Here is a 23,773-nt window from a genome sequence, read left to right on the forward strand (position 1 = left end):
GCCGATGAAATTTCCAGACGGTTTCTAGTTTTATTTTTTATTGTTGTTAATGTGGAAAAACCATTTTCACACAAATATGTAGTAGAAAATGGAATAAGTAATTTTAATGCTTCTTCAGCCAAACTAGGGATATTCATTTTGAACCTTTATCCAAAATTGACCTATATTTTTGTTGCTTCTGAAAATCTCGTGTAAGCCCACATCTGCACTCAATTCAATCAACTTTTCTTTATTTGTTAATGATAGTATATTTTGATCAGATTGTACGAATGGATTTATTACCCAATTACAATTTTTACGAATGTCTTTTGTGGGGTCGAAATATTTGGACATTTTTTCTCTTAATCTACCTAAGTGTTCTTTTATGATAATACACATTTCATTTATTTCATTTTTTGTTAATATCTTTTCCTGAGTCATGTTAAAAAAATTTGGAAACATATCAAATGTGTAGTTTTTTATTCGATTTGTCCATAGTCTTATTTTTTTTAGGAATGCGTCAATTTTGTTGTACGATATAAAAAGATTAGTATGTGAACCTTGCATACTTAAATTTAATTCATTAAGAATTGAAAATATATCGGAAAGATATGCAAATTTGGCTAACCACACATTATTTTCGAAATAATCACTAAGTGGTGATTTTTTGTCTCTCAAAAATATTTCTACTTCCGTTTTCAGTTCAAATAACCTAGTCAAAACTTTTCCTCGCGACAACCATCGAACATGAGTGTGTAATAGCAAATTTTTAAAACCTGAACCCATTTCTTCACACATTACTTTAAAAATGCGAGTGTTTACGGCACTAGCTCGAATAAAATTTACTATTTTTATGCATATATTTAGAACGTCAAATAGGTTTTCGTTCATATCTTTAGCGGCTAATTGCTCACGATGGATGAAACAGTGTGTTGATATAATATTTTTATGAGCAATTTGTTGAACGCGTGTGACAAGACCATTAAATTTTCCGGTCATAGCTGCAGCTCCATCAGTACAAATACCGAAACAGTTAGAAAATTGTAAATTAATTTTTTGGAAATGAGATGAAATGGTTTTGAAAATTTCTTCAGAAGTACAGTATGTTTTTAAATTTAAGCAACAGAAAAACTCTTCTTGTATATCGTTCAGATCAGTATCTACATACCTCACATACATCAATAATATAGCTTCATTATTTATATCAGTAGATTCGTCGAGCTGTATTGCGTAAAAAATTGATTTTTTGATTTTTTCACTAAGCTGATTTTCAATATCATTAGACATAGTATTTATTCTTCTACTTATCGTATCATTAGACATAGGTATTTTTTTAATCTTTGTCACGTGCTCATTACTAAATAATTCTGTACAAATATCAATCATACACGGTTTTAACAATTTTTCCCCAATTGAGTATGGTTTTTTTGATTTAGCTATGTGTAAGGCTGCCAAATAAGAACATTTTAGGTAGATTTTGTTTTCGACCGTATAAGTATTTATCATTTTTTTATTTTTTTTTAATTCTTCGAATTTTCTTAAAAAAAAGTCCCTTGTATTATTTTTATACTGAGCATGACTAGTTTCCATGTGCCTAATGAGCTTATTTGGTTTTAGTGATGCATTTGCTAATGTCATACCACAAATAACACATTGAGGAACATCCTTTCCATTCTCGTTTAAGTATGTAAAGCCATATTCAATGTAACTATCTTTATATTTTAATATTTTTACCTTTTTGAGTGATGGTTCATCAACATTTTGAGTAGTATCCCAATTATGTTTTTTTGTAATATTTGAGTTTTGATTATCAGAAGTCGATGTATTGTGCGGTTGTTTGAAAAAGTTCGTCATTTGCGACTGTTTACTCATATTAGAAATATTTTATAATAATACATAAAGTCAAATAAAGATAAAGTGTATAAAAATGTGAAAAACAATATAAAAATGCAACTTATTAACCTATATTTTACAACGGCGCACGACACGGCGATGTTAACGATGAACTGTGACATAAATATATAATAATATAATATGTGCAGTGTGCACTGCGGCCGCCGCGGTAGCCTTATCTTAGGTTGATACTTGATAATCTATATTCGACGTTTATTATAGATTCTTTAATAGACGTCATAGAGTAATGTCGCTTTAAAAATGATAATAGTGTGTTTTCCATTTTAATATAAATAATCTATACTCGTAATAGGTATGTAATATAATAATATTTTATTGATTTTATTATTTTATTATTTGAGCTTTTAATTTTCGCATTGATTTAAATTTTAAATCATTCGATTGCGACCCTAAATAATAAGTTGGCGACCCCCAGATTGAGAAACACTGGTCTATACTTTTACTCCAATATAATAAAAAAAAGGTGGATAAGTGGATGTCGCTCTGCTGTACAGTAGCTGGTTACAAGTGGGTCACTGTAATGGATGGTGTTAAATTTGAATTCAATGATATAATATCATTGTATAAGAAAAATGATTCTGAGCGAAAACGGTCAGTCAGCCCATCATATTACCAAATATATTTGATGATATTATTGTGAATAAAGTAATTTATATATAACCTATTAACGTGGAGCTTTGTTTAAAATTTTCAATCCTTAGCCATAAAAGTTAAACATTTTATACATTTTCAACTACAAAATAATTAATAAATTATAAATTTGATAAATGTTGTCAACATTTGAACTTTAAATGCTTATAAAAAAAAATTGTGCCTATGTATTTTTAATATTTTTTAACTGCTATTAGAACGATATATCAGGAGCCTTATATTATGTGTATAGAAAATACTAATATAAACATTCAGTGAAATTTTCAAGTATCTACAGTCATTCGTTTTTTAATTACTATAAAATAAGAAAATTGTTACATAACAAATCGAGTGAATATCAAATGTTGTAAAAATATAAATTTCAGACGCTCATAAAAATTTAATTTAAGTTTCTTGTAGACATTTTTTTTTGATAAAGGTAGACAAACTTATGAGTAATCTTATATTACATTTTCAAATCTTAGATTTAAAAAGAAAAATTTTTATGAATTCTCAACTCAAATAGGTCCATGTCAATGGCCCCCCAAGTTTCGAAACTTGAACTTCTGACCACACCAAACGTTTGTGCATCGTTTGTGCAGAAATGTGCACCAAGTCCAATCGTTTGTGCACAAAAACTGAAAGCTCTATCCCTAAAACAAAATGGGGGGGGGGCATTGAAACTGTAGCCCCCCACATTGAATATTTGGATTTTTGAATGTGCCGACGTTTGTGCATCGTTTGTGCAGAAATGTGCACCAGGTCCCGACGTTTAGCACAAAAACTCCCAGCGCTATCCAAAAAACAAAGTGGGGGGGGGGGGGGGCATTGAAACGAGACACCCAATTTTTGGAAAATTGAAATTTTTTATGTGCCAAACGTTTGTGCATCGTTTGTGCAGAAATGTGCACCAGGTCCCGACGTTTGTGCACAAAAACTCCCGGCGCTAACCAAAAAATAAAGTGGAGGGGGGGCATTGAAATGAAATTTTTAAGGTGCCAAACGTTTGTGCAGAAATGTGCACCAGGTCCCGACGTTTGTGCACAAAAACTCCCAGCACTATCCAAAAAACAAAGTGAGGGGTATTAACACGAGGGTCGCCCTTCTTCGAAATTTTAAATATTTTTCATATTAATAAATGTTGTTTACGTACCTAATAGGTTTAATAGAATTTTACTATTGCCATGTAAACGTTTAGAAATAGTAGGGCAGCAGGTTCATAATATATTATATTTAAATATTGTATTATAATAATATGAATAATATAATAATATTATGTTATAAATATTCCTAGGTTATTTAAAAATTAAATACCAGTGTTTCTAAAATACAAATACAAAGATCTTAATTTAAAATATCTAAAAACATAACTACCGCTTATAAATTATAATCACAGGTTAAAAATACTAACTTAAAAATAAAAAGTTATAAATTAATATAATAATTGTTTAAGTCGTATACAACCGAACGCAACTTAACCTAATAACTATTAGTTGTTACATCTTATATAATATGTATTTTGGGTATAACATTTAATTTTACACTTTTAATTTAATTCTGAATTGAAAATGTATCCATCATACAGTTTTATACTGTTACTAAAATAAACATTATTATTTATATGTAATATTATACCCACTCAGCACTCAATATTTTTATAATTGGCAAGAAAACATACATTTGCACCAATAAACACATTATCTATCTTGAATAACTATTAAAAGCAATCATAATAAAATATACAGCAAGTTTGTAATTTAAGTTAATTTTTTTAAAAAATATTAAATATATTATCGATTTCTTGTGTTAAATTAACAAAATTGTTTTAATACTATATTAATTAAACAAACAAATCTGAATTCTTTCAGTACACACTATACCAGTGGTCGGCAACCGGCGGCCCGCTTTAAATTCCACGACAACGACATTTAATAAAATATTATATCAAAAAAATCATATTGTATAAAATATATAATTGAATGTTTCTATCAGTCATATTTTATAATGGTAGATATACCTAAAAAAATGTTTGAAAAAATTTTACAGAAGAAAAGTACATTTCAAAGTTCAAACTAAAATGCCCAGAATATTAAACAGAAAAAAACTATTTAAGATATTTATTTCATTAAACAAGGATTATTCAAGAGGTACCAGATTGTCAATGTTTAAAATATTTAGCTAGAGGTTAAATCCTAAAAAAAAAATGAAGGAGGATGTTGGCGCCCGCAGGCAAATGCATTTTAAAAAACAAAAAAAAAAAAATTTGGAAAAAATTTTACAGAAGAAAAATACAATTCAAAGTTCAAACTAAAATGCCCATATTCTTAAACAAAAAAACTATTTAATATATTTATTTCATTAAACAAGGAATATTCAAGAGGTACTCCAGATTGTCAATGTTTAAAATATTTAGCTAGTGGTTAAATCCTAAAAAAGAAATTGAAGGAGGGTGTTGGCGCTCGCAGGCAAATGCATTTTAGGAAACCAAAAAAAAATTTAGAAAAAATTTAACTGTAGGACTCTACATTACAAAGTACAAACTAAAATGCCCAAAATCTTAAACAGAAAAAAGTATTTAAAATATTTATTTCATTAAACAAGGATTATTCAAGAGGTACCCCAGATTGTCAATGTTTAAAATATTTGGCTAGAGGTTAAATCCTAAAAAAAAAATTGAAGGAAGGTGTTGGCGCCCGCAGGCAAATGCATTTTAAAAAACAAAAAAAAAAAATGTTGAAAAAATTTTACAGCAGAAAAATACAATTCATAGTTCAAACTAAAATGCCCATATTCTTAAAAAAAAAAAACTATTTAAAATATTTATTTCATTAAACAAGGAATATTCAAGAGGTACCCCAGATTGTCAATGTTTAAAATATTTAGCTAGTGGTTAAATCCTAAAAAAGAAATTGAAGGAGGGTGTTGGCGCCCGCAGGCAAATGCATTTTAGGAAACCAAAAAAAAATTTTGAAAAAATTTAACTGTAGGACTCTACATTACAAAGTACAAACTAAAATGCCCAGAATCTTAAACAGAAAAAAGTATTTAAAATATTTATTTCATTAAACAAGGATTATTCAAGAGGTACCCCAGATTGTCAATGTTTAAAATATTTGGCTAGAGGTTAAATCCTAAAAAAAAAATTGAAGGAGGGTGTTGGCGCCCGCAGGCAAATGCATTTTAAAAAACAAAAAAAAAAATGTTGAAAAAATTTTACAGAAGAAAAATACAATTCATAGTTCAAACTAAAATGCCCATATTCTTAAAAAGAAAAAACTATTTAAAATATTTATTTCATTAAACAAGGATTATTCAAGAGGTACCCCAGATTGTCAATGTTTAAAATATTTGGCTAGAGGTTAAATCCTAAAAAAAAAATTGAAGGAAGGTGTTGGCGCTTGCAGGCAAATGCATTTTAAAAAACAAAAAAAAAAAATGTTGAAAAAATTTTACAGAAGAAAAATACAATTCATAGTTCAAACTAAAATGTGCCCATATTCTTAAAAAGAAAAAACTATTTAAAATATTTATTTCATTAAACAAGGAATATTCAAGAGGTACCCCAGATTGTCAATGTTTAAATTGAAGGAGGGTGTTGGCGCCTGCAGGCAAATACATTTTAGGAAACCAAAAAAAAATTTTGAAAAATTTAACTGTAGGACTCTACATTACAAAGTACAAACTAAAATGCCCAGAATCTTAAACAGAAACAAGTATTTAAAATATTTATTTCATTAAACAAGGATTATTCAAGAGGAACCCCAGATTGTCAATGTTTAAAATATTTGGCTAGAGGTTAAATCCTAAAAAAAAAATTGAAGGAGGGTGTTGGCGCCCACAGGCAAATGCATTTTAGGAAACCAAAAAAAAATTTTGAAAAAATTTAACTGTAGGACTCTACATTACAAAGTACAAACTAAAATGCCCAGAATCTTAAACAGAAAAAAGTATTTAAAATATTTATTTCATTAAAAGAGGAACCCCAGATTGTCAATGTTTAAAATATTTAGCTAGAGGTTAAATCCTAAAAAAGTAATTGAAGGAGGGTGTTGGCGCCCGCAGGCAAATGCATTTTAAAAAACAAAAAAAAAAAATTTGGAAAAAATTTTACAGAAGAAAAATACAATTCAAAGTTCAAACTAAAATGCCCATATTCTTAAAAAGAAAAAACTATTTAAAATATTTATTTCATTAAACAAGGAATATTCAAGAGGTACCCCAGATTGTCAATGTTTAAATTGAAGGAGGGTGTTGGTGCCCGCAGGCAAATGCATTTTAGGAAACCAAAAAAAAAATTTGAAAAATTTAACTGTAGGACTCTACATTACAAAGTACAAACTAAAATGACCAGAATCTTAAACAGCAAAAACTATTTAAAATATTTATTTCATTAAACAAGGATTATTCAAGAGGAACACCAGATTGTCAATTTTTAAAATATTTGGCTAGAGGTTAAATCCTAAAAAAGAAATTGAAGGAGGGTGTTGGCGCCCGCAGGCAAATGCATTTTAAAAAACAAAAAAAAAAAAATTTGGAAAAAATTTTACAGAAGAAAAATACAATTCAAAGTTCAAACTAAAATGCCCATATTCTTAAAAAGAAAAAACTATTTAAAATATTTATTTCATTAAACAAGGAATATTCAAGAGGTACCCCAGATAGTCAATGTTTAAATTGAAGGAGGGTGTTGGCGCCCGCAGGCAAATGCATTTTAAAAAACAAAAAAAAAAAAATTTGGAAAAAATTTTACAGAAGAAAAATACAATTCAAAGTTCAAACTAAAATGCCCATATTCTTAAACAAAAAAACTATTTAAAATATTTATTTCATTAAACAAGGAATATTCAAGAGGTACCCCAGATTGTCAATGTTTAAATTGAAGGAGGGTGTTGGCGCCCGCAGGCAAATGCATTTTAGGAAACCAAAAAAAAATTTTGAAAAAATTTAATTGTAGGACTCTACATTACAAAGTACAAACTAAAATGCCCAGAATCTTAAACAGAAAAAAGTATTTAAAATATTTATTTCATTAAACAAGGATTATTCAAGAGGAACCCCAGATTGTCAATTTTTAAAATATTTGGCTAGAGGTTAAATCCTAAAAAAGAAATTGAAGGAGGGTGTTGGCGCCCGCAGGCAAATGCATTTTAAAAAACAAAAAAAAAAAAATTTGGAAAAAATTTTACAGAAGAAAAATACAATTCAAAGTTCAAACTAAAATGCCCATATTCTTAAAAAGAAAAAACTATTTAAAATATTTATTTCATTAAACAAGGAATATTCAAGAGGTACCCCAGATAGTCAATGTTTAAATTGAAGGAGGGTGTTGGCGCCCGCAGGCAAATGCATTTTAAAAAACAAAAAAAAAAAAATTTGGAAAAAATTTTACAGAAGAAAAATACAATTCAAAGTTCAAACTAAAATGCCCATATTCTTAAACAAAAAAACTATTTAAAATATTTATTTCATTAAACAAGGAATATTCAAGAGGTACCCCAGATTGTCAATGTTTAAATTGAAGGAGGGTGTTGGCGCCCGCAGGCAAATGCATTTTAGGAAACCAAAAAAAAAATTTTGAAAAAATTTAATTGTAGGACACTACATTACAAAGTACAAACTAAAATGCCCAGAATCTTAAACAGAAAAAAGTATTTAAAATATTTATTTCATTAAACAAGGATTATTCAAGAGGAACCCCAGATTGTCAATGTTTAAAATATTTAGCTAGAGGTTAAATCCTAAAAAAGTAATTGAAGGAGGGTGTTGGCGCCCGCATGCAAATGCATTTTAAAAAACAAAAAAAAAAAAAATTTGGAAAAAATTTTACAGAAGAAAAATACAATTCAAAGTTCAAACTAAAATGCCCATATTCATAAAAAGAAAAAACTATTTAAAATATTTATTTCATTAAACAAGGAATATTCAAGAGGTACCCCAGATTGTCAATGTTTAAATTGAAGGAGGGTGTTGGCGCCCGCAGGCAAATGCATTTTAGGAAACCAAAAAAAAATTTTGAAAAATTTAACTGTAGGACTCTACATTACAAAGTACAAAACTAAAATGACCAGAATCTTAAACAGCAAAAACTATTTAAAATATTTATTTCATTAAACAAGGATTATTCAAGAGGAACACCAGATTGTCAATTTTTAAAATATTTGGCTAGAGGTTAAATCCTAAAAAAGAAATTGAAGGAGGGTGTTGGCGCCCGCAGGCAAATGCATTTTAAAAAACAAAAAAAAAAAAATTTGGAAAAAATTTTACAGAAGAAAAATACAATTCAAAGTTCAAACTAAAATGCCCATATTCTTAAAAAGAAAAAACTATTTAAAATATTTATTTCATTAAACAAGGAATATTCAAGAGGTACCCCCAGATAGTCAATGTTTAAATTGAAGGAGGGTGTTGGCGCCCGCAGGCAAATGCATTTTAAAAAAACAAAAAAAAAAAAAATTTGGAAAAAATTTTACAGAAGAAAAATACAATTCAAAGTTCAAACTAAAATGCCCATATTCTTAAACAAAAAAAACTATTTAAAATATTTATTTCATTAAACAAGGAATATTCAAGAGGTACCCCAGATTGTCAATGTTTAAATTGAAGGAGGGTGTTGGCGCCCGCAGGCAAATGCATTTTAGGAAACCAAAAAAAAATTTTGAAAAAATTTAATTGTAGGACTCTACATTACAAAGTACAAACTAAAATGCCCAGAATCTTAAACAGAAAAAAGTATTTAAAATATTTATTTCATTAAACAAGGATTATTCAAGAGGAACCCCAGATTGTCAATTTTTAAAATATTTGGCTAGAGGTTAAATCCTAAAAAAGAAATTGAAGGAGGGTGTTGGCGCCCGCAGGCAAATGCATTTTAAAAAACAAAAAAAAAAAAATTTGGAAAAAAATTTTACAGAAGAAAAATACAATTCAAAGTTCAAACTAAAATGCCCATATTCTTAAAAAGAAAAAACTATTTAAAATATTTATTTCATTAAACAAGGAATATTCAAGAGGTACCCCAGATAGTCAATGTTTAAATTGAAGGAGGGTGTTGGCGCCCGCAGGCAAATGCATTTTAAAAAAACAAAAAAAAAAAAATTTGGAAAAAATTTTACAGAAGAAAAATACAATTCAAAGTTCAAACTAAAATGCCCATATTCTTAAACAAAAAAACTATTTAAAATATTTATTTCATTAAACAAGGAATATTCAAGAGGTACCCCAGATTGTCAATGTTTAAATTGAAGGAGGGTGTTGGCGCCCGCAGGCAAATGCATTTTAGGAAACCAAAAAAAAATTTTGAAAAAATTTAATTGTAGGACACTACATTACAAAGTACAAACTAAAATGCCCAGAATCTTAAACAGAAAAAAGTATTTAAAATATTTATTTCATTAAACAAGGATTATTCAAGAGGAACCCCAGATTGTCAATGTTTAAAATATTTAGCTAGAGGTTAAATCCTAAAAAAGTAATTGAAGGAGGGTGTTGGCGCCCGCATGCAAATGCATTTTAAAAAACAAAAAAAAAAAAAATTTGGAAAAAATTTTACAGAAGAAAAATACAATTCAAAGTTCAAACTAAAATGCCCATATTCATAAAAAGAAAAAACTATTTAAAATATTTATTTCATTAAACAAGGAATATTCAAGAGGTACCCCAGATTGTCAATGTTTAAATTGAAGGAGGGTGTTGGCGCCCGCAGGCAAATGCATTTTAGGAAACCAAAAAAAAATTTTGAAAAATTTAACTGTAGGACTCTACATTACAAAGTACAAACTAAAATGACCAGAATCTTAAACAGCAAAAACTATTTAAAATATTTATTTCATTAAACAAGGATTATTCAAGAGGAAACCCCAGATTGTCAATGTTTAAAATATTTAGCTAGAGGTTAAATCCTAAAAAAGTAATTGAAGGAGGGTGTTGGCGCCCGCAGGCAAATGCATTTTAAAAAACAAAAAAAAAAAAATTTGGAAAAAATTTTACAGAAGAAAAATACAATTCAAAGTTCAAACTAAAATGCCCATATTCTTAAACAAAAAAACTATTTAAAATATTTATTTCATTGAACAAGGAATATTCAAGAGGTACCCCAGATTGTCAATGTTTAAATTGAAGGGAGGGTGTTGGCAGCCCGCCAGGCAAATGCATTTTAGGAAACCAAAAAAAAATTTTGAAAAATTTAACTGTAGGACTCTACATTACAAAGTACAAACTAAAATGCCCAGAATCTTAAACAGAAAAAAAGTATTTAAAATATTTATTTCATTAAACAAGGATTATTCAAGAGGTACCCCAGATTGTCAATGTTTAAAATATTTGGCTAGAGGTTAAATCCTAAAAAAAAAAATTGAAGGAAGGTGTTGGCGCTTGCAGGCAAATGCATTTTAAAAAACAAAAAAAAAAAAATGTTGAAAAAATTTTACAGAAGAAAAATACAATTCATAGTTCAAACTAAAATGCCCATATTCTTAAAAAGAAAAAACTATTTAAAATATTTTATTTCATTAAACAAGGAATATTCAAGAGGTTACCCCAGATAGTCAATGTTTAAATTGAAGGAGGGTGTTGGCCGCCCGCAGGCAAATGCATTTTAAAAAACAAAAAAAAAAAAATTTGGAAAAAATTTTACAGAAGAAAAATACAATTCAAAGTTCAAACTAAAATGCCATATTCTTAAACAAAAAAACTATTTAAAATATTTATTTCATTAAACAAGGAATATTCAAGAGGTACCCCAGATTGTCAATGTTTAAATTGAAGGAGGGTGTTGGCGCCCCGCAGGCAAATGCATTTTAGGGAAACCAAAAAAAAAATTTTGAAAAAATTTAATTGTAGGACTCTACATTACAAAGTACAAACTAAAATGCCCAGAATCTTAAACAGAAAAAAGTATTTAAAATATTTATTTCATTAAACAAGGATTATTCAAGAGGAACCCCAGATTGTCAATTTTTAAAAATATTTGGCTAGAGGTTAAATCCTAAAAAAGAAATTGAAGGAGGGTGTTGGCGCCCGCAGGCAAATGCATTTTAAAAAACAAAAAAAAAAAAATTTGGAAAAAATTTTACAGAAGAAAAATACAATTCAAAGTTCAAACTAAAATGCCCATATTCTTAAAAAGAAAAAACTATTTAAAATATTTATTTCATTAAACAAGGAATATTCAAGAGGTACCCCAGATAGTCAATGTTTAAATTGAAGGAGGGTGTTGGCGCCCGCAGGCAAATGCATTTTAAAAAACAAAAAAAAAAAAAATTTGGAAAAAATTTTACAGAAGAAAAATACAATTCAAAGTTCAAACTAAAATGCCCATATTCTTAAACAAAAAAACTATTTAAAATATTTATTTCATTAAACAAGGAATATTCAAGAGGTACCCCAGATTGTCAATGTTTAAATTGAAGGAGGGTGTTGGCGCCCGCAGGCAAATGCATTTTAGGAAACCAAAAAAAAATTTTGAAAAAATTTAATTGTAGGACACTACATTACAAAGTACAAACTAAAATGCCCAGAATCTTAAACAGAAAAAAGTATTTAAAATATTTATTTCATTAAACAAGGATTATTCAAGAGGAACCCCAGATTGTCAATGTTTAAAATATTTAGCTAGAGGTTAAATCCTAAAAAAGTAATTGAAGGAGGGTGTTGGCGCCCGCATGCAAATGCATTTTAAAAAACAAAAAAAAAAAAATTTGGAAAAAATTTTACAGAAGAAAAATACAATTCAAAGTTCAAACTAAAATGCCCATATTCATAAAAAGAAAAAACTATTTAAAATATTTATTTCATTAAACAAGGAATATTCAAGAGGTACCCCAGATTGTCAATGTTTAAATTGAAGGAGGGTGTTGGCGCCCGCAGGCAAATGCATTTTAGGAAACCAAAAAAAAATTTTGAAAAATTTAACTGTAGGACTCTACATTACAAAGTACAAACTAAAATGACCAGAATCTTAAACAGCAAAAACTATTTAAAATATTTATTTCATTAAACAAGGAATATTCAAGAGGTACCCCAGATTGTCAATGTTTAAATTGAAGGAGGGTGTTGGCGCCCGCAGGCAAATGCATTTTAGGAAACCAAAAAAAAATTTTGAAAAAATTTAATTGTAGGACTCTACATTACAAAGTACAAACTAAAATGCCCAGAATCTTAAACAGAAAAAAGTATTTAAAATATTTATTTCATTAAACAAGGATTATTCAAGAGGAACCCCAGATTGTCAATTTTTAAAATATTTGGCTAGAGGTTAAATCCTAAAAAAGAAATTGAAGGAGGGTGTTGGCGCCCGCAGGCAAATGCATTTTAAAAAACAAAAAAAAAAAAATTTGGAAAAAATTTTACAGAAGAAAAATACAATTCAAAGTTCAAACTAAAATGCCCATATTCTTAAAAAGAAAAAACTATTTAAAATATTTATTTCATTAAACAAGGAATATTCAAGAGGTACCCCAGATAGTCAATGTTTAAATTGAAGGAGGGTGTTGGCGCCCGCAGGCAAATGCATTTTAAAAAACAAAAAAAAAAAAAATTTGGAAAAAATTTTACAGAAGAAAAATACAATTCAAAGTTCAAACTAAAATGCCCATATTCTTAAACAAAAAAACTATTTAAAATATTTATTTCATTAAACAAGGAATATTCAAGAGGTACCCCAGATTGTCAATGTTTAAATTGATGGAGGGTGTTGGCGCCCGCAGGCAAATGCATTTTAGGAAACCAAAAAAAAAATTTTGAAAAAATTTAATTGTAGGACACTACATTACAAAGTACAAACTAAAATGCCCAGAATCTTAAACAGAAAAAAGTATTTAAAATATTTATTTCATTAAACAAGGATTATTCAAGAGGAACCCCAGATTGTCAATTTTTAAAATATTTGGCTAGAGGTTAAATCCTAAAAAAGAAATTGAAGGAGGGTGTTGGCGCCCGCAGGCAAATGCATTTTAAAAAACAAAAAAAAAAAAATTTGGAAAAAATTTTACAGAAGAAAAATACAATTCAAAGTTCAAACTAAAATGCCCATATTCTTAAAAAGAAAAAACTATTTAAAATATTTATTTCATTAAACAAGGAATATTCAAGAGGTACCCCAGATAGTCAATGTTTAAATTGAAGGAGGGTGTTGGCGCCCGCAGGCAAATGCATTTTAAAAAACAAAAAAAAAAAAATTTGGAAAAAATTTTACAGAAGAAAAATACAATTCAAAGTTCAAACTAAAATGCCCATATTCTTAAACAAAAAAACTATTTAAAATATTTATTTCATTAAACAAGGAATATTCAAGAGGTACCCCAGATTGTCAATGTTTAAATTGAAGGAGGGTGTTGGCGCCCGCAGGCAAATGCATTTTAGGAAACCAAAAAAAAATTTTGAAAAAATTTAATTGTAGGACACTACATTACAAAGTACAAACTAAAATGCCCAGAATCTTAAACAGAAAAAAGTATTTAAAATATTTATTTCATTAAACAAGGATTATTCAAGAGGAACCCCAGATTGTCAATGTTTAAAATATTTAGCTAGAGGTTAAATCCTAAAAAAGTAATTGAAGGAGGGTGTTGGCGCCCGCATGCAAATGCATTTTAAAAAACAAAAAAAAAAAAATTTGGAAAAAATTTTACAGAAGAAAAATACAATTCAAAGTTCAAACTAAAATGCCCATATTCATAAAAAGAAAAAACTATTTAAAATATTTATTTCATTAAACAAGGAATATTCAAGAGGTACCCCAGATTGTCAATGTTTAAATTGAAGGAGGGTGTTGGCGCCCGCAGGCAAATGCATTTTAGGAAACCAAAAAAAAATTTTGAAAAATTTAACTGTAGGACTCTACATTACAAAGTACAAACTAAAATGACCAGAATCTTAAACAGCAAAAACTATTTAAAATATTTATTTCATTAAACAAGGAATATTCAAGAGGTACCCCAGATTGTCAATGTTTAAATTGAAGGAGGGTGTTGGCGCCCGCAGGCAAATGCATTTTAGGAAACCAAAAAAAAATTTTGAAAAAATTTAATTGTAGGACTCTACATTACAAAGTACAAACTAAAATGCCCAGAATCTTAAACAGAAAAAAGTATTTAAAATATTTATTTCATTAAACAAGGATTATTCAAGAGGAACCCCAGATTGTCAATTTTTAAAATATTTGGCTAGAGGTTAAATCCTAAAAAAGAAATTGAAGGAGGGTGTTGGCGCCCGCAGGCAAATGCATTTTAAAAAACAAAAAAAAAAAAATTTGGAAAAAATTTTACAGAAGAAAAATACAATTCAAAGTTCAAACTAAAATGCCCATATTCTTAAAAAGAAAAAACTATTTAAAATATTTATTTCATTAAACAAGGAATATTCAAGAGGTACCCCAGATAGTCAATGTTTAAATTGAAGGAGGGTGTTGGCGCCCGCAGGCAAATGCATTTTAAAAAACAAAAAAAAAAAAATTTGGAAAAAATTTTACAGAAGAAAAATACAATTCAAAGTTCAAACTAAAATGCCCATATTCTTAAACAAAAAAACTATTTAAAATATTTATTTCATTAAACAAGGAATATTCAAGAGGTACCCCAGATTGTCAATGTTTAAATTGATGGAGGGTGTTGGCGCCCGCAGGCAAATGCATTTTAGGAAACCAAAAAAAAATTTTGAAAAAATTTAATTGTAGGACACTACATTACAAAGTACAAACTAAAATGCCCAGAATCTTAAACAGAAAAAAGTATTTAAAATATTTATTTCATTAAAAAAGGATTATTCAAGAGGAACCCCAGATTGTCAATGTTTAAAATATTTAGCTAGAGGTTAAATCCTAAAAAAGTAATTGAAGGAGGGTGTTGGCGCCCGCATGCAAATGCATTTTAAAAAACAAAAAAAAAAAAATTTGGAAAAAATTTTACAGAAGAAAAATACAATTCAAAGTTCAAACTAAAATGCCCATATTCATAAAAAGAAAAAACTATTTAAAATATTTATTTCATTAAACAAGGAATATTCAAGAGGTACCCCAGATTGTCAATGTTTAAATTGAAGGAGGGTGTTGGCGCCCGCAGGCAAATGCATTTTAGGAAACCAAAAAAAAATTTTGAAAAATTTAACTGTAGGACTCTACATTACAAAGTACAAACTAAAATGACCAGAATCTTAAACAGCAAAAACTATTTAAAATATTTATTTCATTAAACAAGGATTATTCAAGAGGAACCCCAGATTGTCAATGTTTAAAATATTTAGCTAGAGGTTAAATCCTAAAAAAGTAATTGAAGGAGGGTGTTGGCGCCCGCAGGCAAATGCATTTTAAAAAACAAAAAAAAAAAAAATTTGGAAAAAATTTTACAGAAGAAAAATACAATTCAAAGTTCAAACTAAAATGCCCATATTCTTAAAAAGAAAAAACTATTTAAAATATTTATTTCATTAAACAAGGAATATTCAAGAGGTACCCCAGATAGTCAATGTTTAAATTGAAGGAGGGTGTTGGCGCCCGCAGGCAAATGCATTTTAAAAAACAAAAAAAAAAAAATTTGGAAAAAATTTTACAGAAGAAAAATACAATTCAAAGTTCAAACTAAAATGCCCATATTCTTAAACAAAAAAACTATTTAAAATATTTATTTCATTAAACAAGGAATATTCAAGAGGTACCCCAGATTGTCAATGTTTAAATTGATGGAGGGTGTTGGCGCCCGCAGGCAAATGCATTTTAGGAAACCAAAAAAAAATTTTGAAAAAATTTAATTGTAGGACACTACATTACAAAGTACAAACTAAAATGCCCAGAATCTTAAACAGAAAAAAGTATTTAAAATATTTATTTCATTAAAAAAGGATTATTCAAGAGGAACCCCAGATTGTCAATGTTTAAAATATTTAGCTAGAGGTTAAATCCTAAAAAAGTAATTGAAGGAGGGTGTTGGCGCCCGCATGCAAATGCATTTTAAAAAACAAAAAAAAAAAAAATTTGGAAAAAATTTTACAGAAGAAAAATACAATTCAAAGTTCAAACTAAAATGCCCATATTCATAAAAAGAAAAAACTATTTAAAATATTTATTTCATTAAACAAGGAATATTCAAGAGGTACCCCAGATTGTCAATGTTTAAATTGAAGGAGGGTGTTGGCGCCCGCAGGCAAATGCATTTTAGGAAACCAAAAAAAAATTTTGAAAAATTTAACTGTAGGACTCTACATTACAAAGTACAAACTAAAATGACCAGAATCTTAAACAGCAAAAACTATTTAAAATATTTATTTCATTAAACAAGGATTATTCAAGAGGAACCCCAGATTGTCAATGTTTAAAATATTTAGCTAGAGGTTAAATCCTAAAAAAGTAATTGAAGGAGGGTGTTGGCGCCCGCAGGCAAATGCATTTTAAAAAACAAAAAAAAAAAAATTTGGAAAAAATTTTACAGAAGAAAAATACAATTCAAAGTTCAAACTAAAATGCCCATATTCTTAAACAAAAAAACTATTTAAAATATTTATTTCATTGAACAAGGAATATTCAAGAGGTACCCCAGATTGTCAATGTTTAAATTGAAGGAGGGTGTTGGCGCCCGCAGGCAAATGCATTTTAGGAAACCAAAAAAAAATTTTGAAAAATTTAACTGTAGGACTCTACATTACAAAGTACAAACTAAAATGACCAGAATCCTAAACAGAAAAAACTATTCAAAATATTTAGTTCATTAAAGAATGATTATTCATAGGGCACCAAATTATCAATTTTCAAGTCAATACAAAATAATCAATTAGAGTAACATTACTAAAAAAAAAATTGAAGGAGAGTGTTGGCGCTCGCAGGCAAATGCATTTTAAAAAACAAAAAAAAAAAAATTTGGAAAAAATTTTACAGAAGAAAAATACAATTCAAAGTTCAAACTAAAATGCCCATATTCTTAAAAAGAAAAAACTATTTAAAATATTTATTTCATTAAACAAGGATTATTCAAGAGGTACCCCAGATTGTCAATGTTTAAAATATTTAGCTAGTGGTTAAATCCTAAAAAAGAAATTGAAGGAGGGTGTTGGCGCTCGCAGGCAAATGCATTTTAGGAAACCAAAAAAAAATTTAGAAAAAATTTAACTGTAGGACTCTACATTACAAAGTACAAACTAAAATGCCCAAAATCTTAAACAGAAAAAAGTATTTAAAAATATTTATTTCATTAAACAAGGATTATTCAAGAGGTACCCCAGATTGTCAATGTTTAAAATATTTGGCTAGAGGTTAAATCCTAAAAAAAAAAATTGAAGGAAGGTGTTGGCGCCTGCAGGCAAATGCATTTTAAAAAACAAAAAAAAAAAATGTTGAAAAAATTTTACAGCAGAAAAATACAATTCATAGTTCAAACTAAAATGCCCCATATTCTTAAAAAGAAAAAACTATTTAAAATATTTATTTCATTAAACAAGGAATATTCAAGAGGTACCCCAGATTGTCAATGTTTAAATTGAAGGAGGGTGTTGGCGCCCGCAGGCAAATGCATTTTAGGAAACCAAAAAAAAATTTTGAAAAAATTTAACTGTAGGACTCTACATTACAAAGTACAAACTAAAATGCCCAGAATCTTAAACAGAAAAAAGTATTTAAAATATTTATTTCATTAAACAAGGATTATTCAAGAGGTACCCCAGATTGTCAATGTTTAAAATATTTGGCTAGAGGTTAAATCCTAAAAAAAAAATTGAAGGTGGGTGTTGGCGCCCGCAGGCAAATGCATTTTAAAAAACAAAAAAAAAAAAATGTTGAAAAAATTTTACAGCAGAAAAATACAATTCATAGTTCAAACTAAAATGCCCATATTCTTAAAAAGAAAAAACTATTTAAAATATTTATTTCATTAAACAAGGATTATTCAAGAGGTACCCCAGATTGTCAATGTTTAAAATATTTGGCTAGAGGTTAAATCCTAAAAAAAAATTGAAGTAGGGTGTTGGCGCCCGCAGGCAAATGCATTTTAGGAAACCAAAAAAAAATTTTGAAAAATTTAACTGTAGGACTCTACATTACAAAGTACAAACTAAAATGACCAGAATCTTAAACAGCAAAAACTATTTAAAATATTTATTTCATTAAACAAGGATTATTCAAGAGGAACCCCAGATTGTCAATGTTTAAAATATTTAGCTAGAGGTTAAATCCTAAAAAAGTAATTGAAGGAGGGTGTTGGCGTCCGCAGGCAAATGCATTTTAAAAAACAAAAAAAAAAAAATTTGGAAAAAATTTTACAGAAGAAAAATACAATTCAAAGTTCAAACTAAAATGTCCATATTCATAAAAAGAAAAAACTATTTAAAATATTTATTTCATTAAACAAGGAATATTCAAGAGGTACCCCAGATTGTCAATGTTTAAATTGAAGGAGGGTGTTGGCGCCCGCAGGCAAATGCATTTTAGGAAACCAAAAAAAAATTTTGAAAAATTTAACTGTAGGACTCTACATTACAAAGTACAAACTAAAATGACCAGAATCTTAAACAGCAAAAACTATTCAAAATATTTAGTTCATTAAAGAATGATTATTCATAGGGCACCAAATTATCAATTTTCAAGTCAATACAAAATAATCAATTAGAGTTACATTACTAAAAAAAAAATTGAAGGAGAGTGTTGGCGCTCGCAGGCAAATGCATTTTAGGAAACCAAAAAAAAATTTAGAAAAAATTTAACTGTAGGACTCTACATTACAATGTACAAACTAAAATGCCCAAAATCTTAAACAGAAAAACGTATTTAAAATATTTATTTCATTAAACAAGGATTATTCAAGAGGTACCCCAGATTGTCAATGTTTAAAATATTTGGCTAGAGGTTAAATCCTAAAAAAAAAATTGAAGGAAGGTGTTGGCGCCTGCAGGCAAATGCATTTTAAAAAACAAAAAAAAAAAATGTTGAAAAAATTTAACAGCAGAAAAATACAATTCATAGTTCAAACTAAAATGCCCATATTCTTAAAAAGAAAAAACTATTTAAAATATTTATTTCATTAAACAAGGAATATTCAAGAGGTACCCCAGATTGTCAATGTTTAAATTGATGGAGGGTGTTGGCGCCCGCAGGCAAATGCATTTTAGGAAACCAAAAAAAAATTTTGAAAAAATTTAACTGTAGGACTCTACATTACAAAGTACAAACTAAAATGCCCAGAATCTTAAACAGAAAAAAGTATTTAAAATATTTATTTCATTAAACAAGGATTATTCAAGAGGTACCCCAGATTGTCAATGTTTAAAATATTTGGCTAGAGGTTAAATCCTAAAAAAAAAATTGAAGGAAGGTGTTGGCGCCTGCAGGCAAATGCATTTTAAAAAACAAAAAAAAAAAAATGTTGAAAAAATTTAACAGCAGAAAAATACAATTCATAGTTCAAACTAAAATGCCCATATTCTTAAAAAGAAAAAACTATTTAAAATATTTATTTCATTAAACAAGGAATATTCAAGAGGTACCCCAGATTGTCAATGTTTAAATTGAAGGAGGGTGTTGGCGCCCGCAGGCAAATGCATTTTAGGAAACCAAAAAAAAATTTTGAAAAAATTTAACTGTAGGACTCTACATTACAAAGTACAAACTAAAATGCCCAGAATCTTAAACAGAAAAAAGTATTTAAAATATTTATTTCATTAAACAAGGATTATTCAAGAGGTACCCCAGATTGTCAATGTTTAAAATATTTGGCTAGAGGTTAAATCCTAAAAAAAAAATTGAAGGAGGGTGTTGGCGCCCGCAGGCAAATGCATTTTAAAAAACAAAAAAAAAAAATGTTGAAAAAATTTTACAGCAGAAAAATACAATTCATAGTTCAAACTAAAATGCCCATATTCTTAAAAAGAAAAAACTATTTAAAATATTTATTTCATTAAACAAGGATTATTCAAGAGGTACCCCAGATTGTCAATGTTTAAAATATTTGGCTAGAGGTTAAATCCTAAAAAAAAATTGAAGGAGGGTGTTGGCGCCCGCAGGCAAATGCATTTTAGGAAACCAAAAAAAAATTTTGAAAAAATTTAACTGTAGGACTCTACATTACAAAGTACAAACTAAAATGCCCAGATTCTTAAACAGAAAAAAGTATTTAAAATATTTATTTCATTAAACAAGGATTATTCAAGAGGTACCCCAGATTGTTAATGTTTCAAATATTTAGCTAGAGGTTAAATCCTAAAAAAGAAATTGAAGGAGGGTGTTGGCGCCCACAGGCAAATGCATTTTAAAAAACAAAAAAAAAAAATTTGGAAAAAATTTTACAGAAGAAAAATACAATTCAAAGTTCAAACTAAAATGCCCATATTCTTAAACAAAAAAACTATTTAAAATATTTATTTCATTAAACAAGGAATATTCAAGAGGTACCCCAGATTGTCAATGTTTAAAATATTTAGCTAGTAGTTAAATCCTAAAAAAGAAATTGAAGGAGGGTGTTGGCGCCCACAGGCAAATGCATTTTAGGAAACCAAAAAAAAATTTTGAAAAAATTTAACTGTAGGACTCTACATTACAAAGTACAAACTAAAATGCCCAGAATCTTAAACAGAAAAAAGTATTTAAAATATTTATTTCATTAAACAAGGATTATTCAAGAGGTACCCCAGATTGTCAATGTTTAAAATATTTGGCTAGAGGTTAAATCCTAAAAAAAAAATTGAAGGAGGGTGTTGGCGCCCGCAGGCAAATGCATTTTAAAAAACAAAAAAAAAAATGTTGAAAAAATTTTACAGAAGAAAAATACAATTCATAGTTCAAACTAAAATGCCCATATTCTTAAAAAGAAAAAACTATTTAAAATATTTATTTCATTAAACAAGGATTATTCAAGAGGTACCCCAGATTGTCAATGTTTAAAATATTTGGCTAGAGGTTAAATCCTAAAAAAAAAATTGAAGGAAGGTGTTGGCGCCCGCAGGCAAATGCATTTTAAAAAACAAAAAAAAAAAAATGTTGAAAAAATTTTACAGAAGAAAAATACAATTCATAGTTCAAACTAAAATGCCCATATTCTTAAAAAGAAAAAACTATTTAAAATATTTATGTCATTAAACAAGGAATATTCAAGAGGTACCCCAGATTGTCAATGTTTAAATTGAAGGAGGGTGTTGGCGCCTGCAGGCAAATACATTTTAGGAAACCAAAAAAAAAATTTTGAAAAATTTAACTGTAGGACTCTACATTACAAAGTACAAACTAAAATGACCAGAATCCTAAACAGAAAAAACTATTCAAAATATTTAGTTCATTAAAGAATGATTATTCATAGGGCACCAAATTATCAATTTTCAAGTCAATACAAAATAATCAATTAGAGTTACATTACTAAAAAAAAAATTGAAGGAGAGTGTTGGCGCTCGCAGGCAAATGCATTTTAAAAAACAAAAAAAAAAAAATTTGGAAAAAATTTTACAGAAGAAAAATACAATTCAAAGTTCAAACTAAAATGCCCATATTCTTAAACAAAAAAACTATTTAATATATTTATTTCATTAAACAAGGAATATTCAAGAGGTACTCCAGATTGTCAATGTTTAAAATATTTAGCTAGTGGTTAAATCCTAAAAAAGAAATTGAAGGAGGGTGTTGGCGCTCGCAGGCAAATGCATTTTAGGAAACCAAAAAAAAAATTTAGAAAAAATTTAACTGTAGGACTCTACATTACAAAGTACAAACTAAAATGCCCAGATTCTTAAACAGAAAAAAGTATTTAAAATATTTATTTCATTAAACAAGGATTATTCAAGAGGTACCCCAGATTGTTAATGTTTCAAATATTTAGCTAGAGGTTAAATCCTAAAAAAGAAATTGAAGGAGGGTGTTGGCGCCCGCAGGCAAATGCATTTTAAAAAACAAAAAAAAAAAATTTGGAAAAAATTTTACAGAAGAAAAATACAATTCAAAGTTCAAACTAAAATGCCCATATTCTTAAACAAAAAAAACTATTTAAAATATTTATTTCATTAAACAAGGAATATTCAAGAGGTACCCCAGATTGTCAATGTTTAAAATATTTAGCTAGTAGTTAAATCCTAAAAAAGAAATTAAAGGAGGGTGTTGGCGCCCACAGGCAAATGCATTTTAGGAAACCAAAAAAAAATTTTGAAAAAATTTAACTGTAGGACTCTACATTACAAAGTACAAACTAAAATGCCCAGAATCTTAAACAGAAAAAAGTATTTAAAATATTTATTTCATTAAACAAGGATTATTCAAGAGGTACCCCAGATTGTCAATGTTTAAAATATTTGGCTAGAGGTTAAATCCTAAAAAAAAAATTGAAGGAGGGTGTTGGCGCCCGCAGGCAAATGCATTTTAAAAAACAAAAAAAAAAAATGTTGAAAAAATTTTACAGAAGAAAAATACAATTCATAGTTCAAACTAAAATGCCCATATTCTTAAAAAGAAAAAACTATTTAAAATATTTATTTCATTAAACAAGGATTATTCAAGAGGTACCCCAGATTGTCAATGTTTAAAATACTTGGCTAGAGGTTAAATCCTAAAAAAAAAATTGAAGGAAGGTGTTGGTGCCCGCAGGCAAATGCATTTTAAAAAACAAAAAAAAAAAATGTTGAAAAAATTTTACAGAAGAAAAATACAATTCATAGTTCAAACTAAAATGCCCATATTCTTAAAAAGAAAAAACTATTTAAAATATTTATTTCATTAAACAAGGAATATTCAAGAGGTACCCCAGATTGTCAATGTTTAAACTGAAGGAGGGTGTTGGCGCCTGCAGGCAAATACATTTTAGGAAACCAAAAAAAAATTTTGAAAAATATAACTGTAGGACTCTACATTACAAAGTACAAACTAAAATGCCCAAAATCTTAAACAGAAAAAAGTATTTAAAATATTTATTTCATTAAACAAGGATTATTCAAGAGGTACCCCAGATTGTCAATGTTTAAAATATTTGGCTAGAGGTTAAATCCTAAAAAAGTAATTGAAGGAGGGTGTTGGCGCCCGCAGGCAAATGCATTTTAAAAAACAAAAAAAAAAAAAATTTGGAAAAAATTTTACAGAAGAAAAATACAATTCAAAGTTCAAACTAAAATGCCCATATTCTTAAACAAAAAAACTATTTAAAATATTTATTTCATTGAACAAGGAATATTCAAGAGGTACCCCAGATTGTCAATGTTTAAATTGAAGGAGGGTGTTGGCACCCGCAGGCAAATGCATTTTAGGAAACCAAAAAAAAATTTTGAAAAATTTAACTGTAGGACTCTACATTACAAAGTACAAACTAAA

The sequence above is a fragment of the Metopolophium dirhodum genome, chromosome 6, assembly GCF_019925205.1.
Source record: "Metopolophium dirhodum isolate CAU chromosome 6, ASM1992520v1, whole genome shotgun sequence".
In the NCBI taxonomy this organism is placed as follows: domain Eukaryota; kingdom Metazoa; phylum Arthropoda; class Insecta; order Hemiptera; family Aphididae; genus Metopolophium; species Metopolophium dirhodum.